The 6,186-nt window shown below is 44.9% G+C and overlaps 1 non-coding gene across 1 annotated transcript; it reads left to right on the top strand.

Annotated features, from left to right (window-relative positions):
* The first annotated feature begins 5,484 nt into the window (after positions 1–5,484).
* On the top strand, positions 5,485–5,548 carry LOC116269035. Its single transcript, XR_004176355.1, has one exon. It is a non-coding gene; the product is annotated as a U7 small nuclear RNA (small nuclear RNA).
* Positions 5,549–6,186: the final 638 nt, after the last annotated feature.

Raw genomic sequence — 6,186 nt, 5'->3', positions numbered from 1 at the left:
CGTCTACTTATTCATTCAAAAAGCATTGGATGCAGGGCACAGTGGCTCACACCTGTATTCCTAGCAGTTTGGGAGTCTGAGACTGGAGGATCGCTTGAGGTCAAGAGTTCGAGACCAGCCTAGGCAACATAGTGAGACCCCCCCTCCCCCCACCATCTCTACAAAACATTAAAAAATCAGTTGGGCATGGTGGTGTGCACCTGTAGTCCCAGCTACTTGGGAGACTGAGGAGGGAGGAGGCTTTGAGCCCAGGAGGTTGAGGCTGCAGTGAACTGTGATCATACTACTGCACTCCAGCCTGTGCAACAGAGCAATCCCCTGTCTCAAAAAAAATAAAATAAAATAAAAAGACATGATCACAAACTGGGGTCCGTGCTCTGAAAATCTCATGTCCTCTGAAACCTCCAACAGGGAGGTGAGACAGTGAAACTGAGACCTGAAGGAGGTGCAGGGATTTGCCAAGGGACGAGAGAAAGAAGGTGGTGCAGGTTTGAGGCAACTGCAAGAATGAAGGCCTTGGGGTTGGAAGGAATGTGGCATACGGGTGGGGCTGCAGCCTCCTGAGAGAGGGAGTGAGGAGGGAAGTGGGCACTGGGCAAAGCAGAGTGTGGGAGAGCTTTTGTATGTGTCAGGGAAGGCGAGGTTATGCTACAGTAACAAACAGCCCCAGTAGTTTGTTTCTCACCCAGTCTCGTTTTACTGTGGGTTAGCAAGGAGGCTTTGACTGTAGGAGGTCACTTGAGGACCCAGGTGGTTGGAGGCATCATCTGGGCCCAACTTTCCATGACTGCAAAGGTAAGTTGTTCATAAAGACTCAGCCTGGATATGACAGTGTGATCTTTTTAAGTGGCCTCCTTCAAGTGGTCACAGAAGCTCATTCCTGCCACATGCCTGGAAGGCAGAGAATAAAACATTTGGGAACAGCCCTAATGACCACCACAGATGACTCCCAAAACTATGATGGTACAAAGAAAACTTTCCAAATTAAAGTGATGTCCGTGAACGCTGTCCCCAATCCACTGGTGTTCCAGAAACTATTCTAGGCAAACCTCCTCCTCACACACCATCAGTCTATTTTAGCACCCCTGCTTGAATGGATCCTTCTTTCTCATTTCAAAACAGATTCTCAAGATACCAAAACACAAGAAGAGCTGTTCTAAGTGTCCCTTTAATGAGCTTATTTTCTTTTGAGACTGAGTCTCACTGTGTCACTCTGGCTGGCGTACAGGGGCACAAACATGGCTCACTGCAGCCTCAAACTCCTGGGCTCAAGTGATCCTCCCACCTTAGTCCCCTGAGTACTTGGGACTACAGGTGTGCATCACCATGGCTGGCTCATCTTTTTCTTTTTTCTTTTTTTTTAAATAGAGATAGGGTCTTTGTATGTTGCCCAGGTTGGTCTTGAACTCTTGGCCTCAAGTTATCTTTTTTTTTTTTTTTTTTTGACATGGAGTCTCGCTCTGTCACCCAGGCTGGAGTGCAGTGGCACGATCTTGGCTCACTGTAACCCCTGCCTCCCAGGTTCAAGCGATTCTCCTCCCTCAGCCTCCTGAGGAGCTGGGATTACAGGCATGCGCTACCACGCCTAGCTAATTTTTGTATTTTTAGTAGAGATGAGGTTTCACCATGTTGGCCAGGCTGGTCTTGAATTCCTGACCTCAAGTGATCAGCCCACCTCGGCCTCCCAAAGTGCTGGGATTACAGGCGTGAGCCACCATGCTTGGCCTCAAGTGATCTTCTCACCTCAGTCTTTTAAACGCAAATCCAATTAAAGCATCTCTTGGTCTCAAGATTTTCAGTAGATCCCTGTTGCCATCACACCTTGGCCTCAAAGCCCTGTGGATCTGGCCCCTGTCTGCCTTTCCAGGGTTAGTCTCACACTTGTCCCCCATCCTCTAAGCCCCATTCACAGGGGCTCTTCTGTTCCTAGAAGATGCCTTCGTCCCTTTTCCTGGACTCATTTGCAACCAGTGCCCTCTGCCTAGAAGAAGAGCCACCTAATTAACTCTTCCTCCACATCCATGCTCAAATGTGCCCCAGCCTTCCTGAACACACACACACCCACCCTCAATGGGATATTGTGTCTGCTTGTTATTATATAACCTCTAGTTATTCCCTGTACTTTTTCCTCCTATGTTTTATCACAGTTTGTAATTATACAATTATGGGAATATTTTGCTGAATCTGTCTCTCCCCCTTGCTCATAAACTCCTGAGGGCAGGGGCTGGCTCTTTTGTTTCCTGCTGTATCCCTAGATCTTCGTGCGGACCTAACACATAACAGGTGCTCAAAGAATATTAATGCAAAGCATGAATGAACAAATGCTTCAGTCTTTTCAAGTGTGGCACTTGGAAAAGCACCCCTTTTTAAGTGATACAACCTCGGCTCAGCTTCTTGCTGAAAGCACAATGCAGCCACTCTGGTCTCTTTATATGAACTTTATTCATTAGATTTAAAGTCCTTTTTTTGAGGTTTTCATTTTTATTTTTATTTTTATTTCATTTTATTTTTGAGACAGAGTCTCTGTCTCTGTCACCCAGGCTGGAGTGCAGTGGCATGATCTCGGCTCACTGCAACCTCCGCCTCCTGGGTTCAAGCAATTCTCCTGCCTCAGCCTCCTAAGTAGCTGGGACTACAGGCACCCACCACCACACCCGGCTAATTTTTGTGTTTTCAGTAGAGATGGGGTTTTGCCATGTTGGCCAGGCTGGTCTCAAACTCTCGACCTCAAGCAGTCCACCTGCCTTGGCCTCCCAAAGTGCTGGTATTACAGGCATGAGCCACTTTGCCTGGCCCAAGGTTCTCATATTTTAATTTACATTGGATTGGATACCCAGCACAGGAGGGCAGGGTGATGCCCTGGTTAGGATGCATATGTGGTACACTGGCCACTAGCACGAGGTCTTCATGCATGTGACACCTCCCACCCCTACACAAGTCTTAAGAATTTTCTTGGGGCCTCACTTTCTTCGTATGAAGAATAAGGCCAACAATACTTAGCTTGCTTACTTGAAAGAAATCATTAAGTGGGAAGCTGAACATAGTGGCTCACTCCTATAATCTCAGAACCTTGGGAAACCAAGGTGGGGTGATTGCTTGGGCTGGGAGTTCGAGACCAGCCTGAGCTATATAGCGAGACCCGCCCCCCCATCTCTACAAAAAGATAAACAAAAATTAGGCAGGCATGATGATGCATGTCTGTAGTCCCAGCTACTTGGGAGACTGAGGCAGGAGAATAATTTGAGCCCAGGGTTCTGAGGCTGTGGTGAACTATGGTGGTTGCCACTGCACTCCAGCCTGGGCAACAGAGATGCTGTGTCCAAAAATATAAAATAATAAAATAAAATATAAACAGGCGGTGATCATAAGGTAGGGAAGGATAGTGACAAGAGAGATCATAGACGTTTAGGAGCCTGGCAGATCTGAGTTTGAATCCCAGCCTCATCACTCACCAGCTGTGTGAGCTTGCATAAGTGATTTCATCTCTCTGAGCCTCAGTTTCCTTATCTGTAAAATGGGTATAGTAAGAGTGCCTGAGAATTCGCAATACCACATGTAAAGCATCAAGTATATATAGCAAGAGCTTGATAAGTGGCAACTAATGAAACTGTAAATATTAAATTAAAATTTAAAAGGAAAAATTGTCTCAGGTCTATCTGAGTTTCGGTATCTGTGATAAAAAGAACAGGAGCTGTGTTATTGCTCACTAGCACTATCTATGTACCAGGGATCGTGTATTTGTTTACTATGCATTTCACATATTTTCTTCTAGTACAACATGCTTGATTGAGTTTAATTAGTCAATATTTAATGAGAACTGACCATGTACCAGACACTGTTCTAGGTGCTGGGAATATAGCCAAGAACAAGATGAACAAGAAGCCCTGTTTCTTGTCTAGAGAATTCGCAGTCTAGAGCTCTATATTCAGGAAGAAATTGAGCTTAGCAATCACAAACGTATTGATTTTAGATCACTCCTTTCCCACCTTCAACCCAATCAAAAAAATGCTCCTAGTATAGTACAAAGTATGCTGATTTTTGAAACAAAAATTTTAGGTATGGTGGGATAGGGAGAGGCATCTACTGTTCAAGCCTCACCAACTCCACTGCCACTCAAGGTCTCTAGCAAAGAGGAAGGAAAAAGGAAACTGGAATTTGGAAGACAATGGGGTGCATCAAATGGAGGAAGGTGCCTTCCCCACAAACCACGGAAACACACATGCATGCTCACACACGCACACAGGCATACACACACGCACACACACCTCAATTATACCTTGAGAAGCAGAGCTAATGGAAGCTAGATTGATTCAAAGATAACAATTAGGGAACAATTTTAATCCCTGCTGTGATTGAGACACACAGTTTATTTTTAATTTGTATCCATAATAAAAAATAATAATTAAAAGGGCTGGCAAATTGCAGCTTTTGCCAAGAAATTAGATTTACACTGCCCACCTTAACCCCATCAGAAACGCGATCTTCTCTCCTGCCTTCCATCTCTTCTGCCAGCACAACCCCATCGCGACTCGCTCCCGCTTCAAAGCCACAGACCCCATTTTAAATATAGAGATTCATTAATTAAAGGAGATGGGAAGTGAACTTTTTTTTAGCATCTACTATGTGCTGGGTATGATGCTAAATACATTCACATCGATTATTCCATTTAACCCTCATGACAACCCCGTGAAGAGAGAATCCCAGTTTACCCTCATCTTACAGAGGTGGAAACAGATGTATAGCTATTTGCTGAAGGTTACACAGAGAGAATAGGACAGGGCTGGGTCTGAGCCAAGGTCTGGTTGACCAGATTTATTCTTCTAATTGCCTTTCCTGAGGGTGGGTGTTAAGCTTTGTCCTCCTTGACAAAAAAGTTGCCTTACCCACAATAGAATTTGCCCTAATTTATGCTTGGAGTTGCATTTCCACTCCAAGGCTGAAGTGTGAAGCAAACAGCTGGAAGGAAGGTTTACCAGCATTCATGTCCTCAGACCTTGGCTGATTTTCTAATATGGTGTGTCAATTGATTATTATAAAATAATTAGGGGAAGCTGGAAGGAAGAGGAAGAGAAGAAAGAAAATGAGGAAGAATAAGAAGAGGAAGAGAAGGGAGAAGGAAGGATGGAGGGAAGAAAGAACAGAAGGGAAAGAAAAGGAGGAGGAAGAAGAGAAGAATAAATGAAAGGAGAAAGAGAAAGAAGACAAGATAGAGAGGAGGATGGAGAAAATTAGGAAGAGGAGGAAGGAAAGAGCCTCAGTCCAGGCTGCTTGGTTTCCAACATCTCTTCATTGGCACGATGTCCCAATCTTGCCTGTATTTGCATGCTTAGTTCAGAGCCTTCCTCCCCCAGGAAGACCTCCATAAAGTTAACCCCTAACTGAAAACAGCTGTCTTCCTGATGCCTCATAGCATTTGGTATCTTTCCTATGGTAGTTTATACCTTAGTGCTGTGGTTATTTGTGCAACTGTCTATCTCCCCTACTAAGTGTTACAGCTTTTTAAAAGAATTTATCTAGCAGGTTTTCAGTTTTTACTAGAAAATCACCTACATGAAAAGGGGAAAAGCCCAGCCATGGTGGCTCACACCTGTAATCCCAACACTTTGGGAGGCTAAGGTGGGTGGATCACCTGAGGTCAGGTGTTCACAACCAGCCTGGCCAACATGGTGAAACATCGTGTCTACTAAAAATACAAAAAATTAGCTGGGCATGGTGGTGAGTGCCTGTAATCCCAGCTACTTGTGAGGCTGAGGCAGGAGAATCGCCTGAACCCGGGAGGTGGAGGTTGCAGTGAGCCGAGATCACGCCATTGCACTCCAGCCTGGGCAACAAGAGTGAAACTCCATCTCAAAAAGAAAAAAAGCGGGGGTGAGGGCGGGGGAAAATCCTCCTCTACTAGGTTTTGAGGTCCCCCAAATTTGGGACCTGTCTTTACATCCTCCAAGGTGCCCAGCACTGTGCCTCATGCTTTTTCTTGGAAATCTCCTCCTTCTCTCATGGAACCTTCCTCCTTAGCCCATCATGCCCCTTGATTAAACTTCTTGAAAGAGATGGGAGAAGGGAGATAATCAATTAATAGTTAATGGTAATAGATAAGTGACGTCGGTACTGGTGGTGATGATGATGATAATAATAATAATTATTATTATTCCAGTTGTTGAATGCTCATAGCTGAGATATTGAGGT

The sequence above is a fragment of the Papio anubis genome, chromosome 9, assembly GCF_008728515.1.
Source record: "Papio anubis isolate 15944 chromosome 9, Panubis1.0, whole genome shotgun sequence".
Lineage (NCBI taxonomy): Eukaryota > Metazoa > Chordata > Mammalia > Primates > Cercopithecidae > Papio > Papio anubis.
This window is presented reverse-complemented; position numbering and strand designations above follow the sequence as displayed.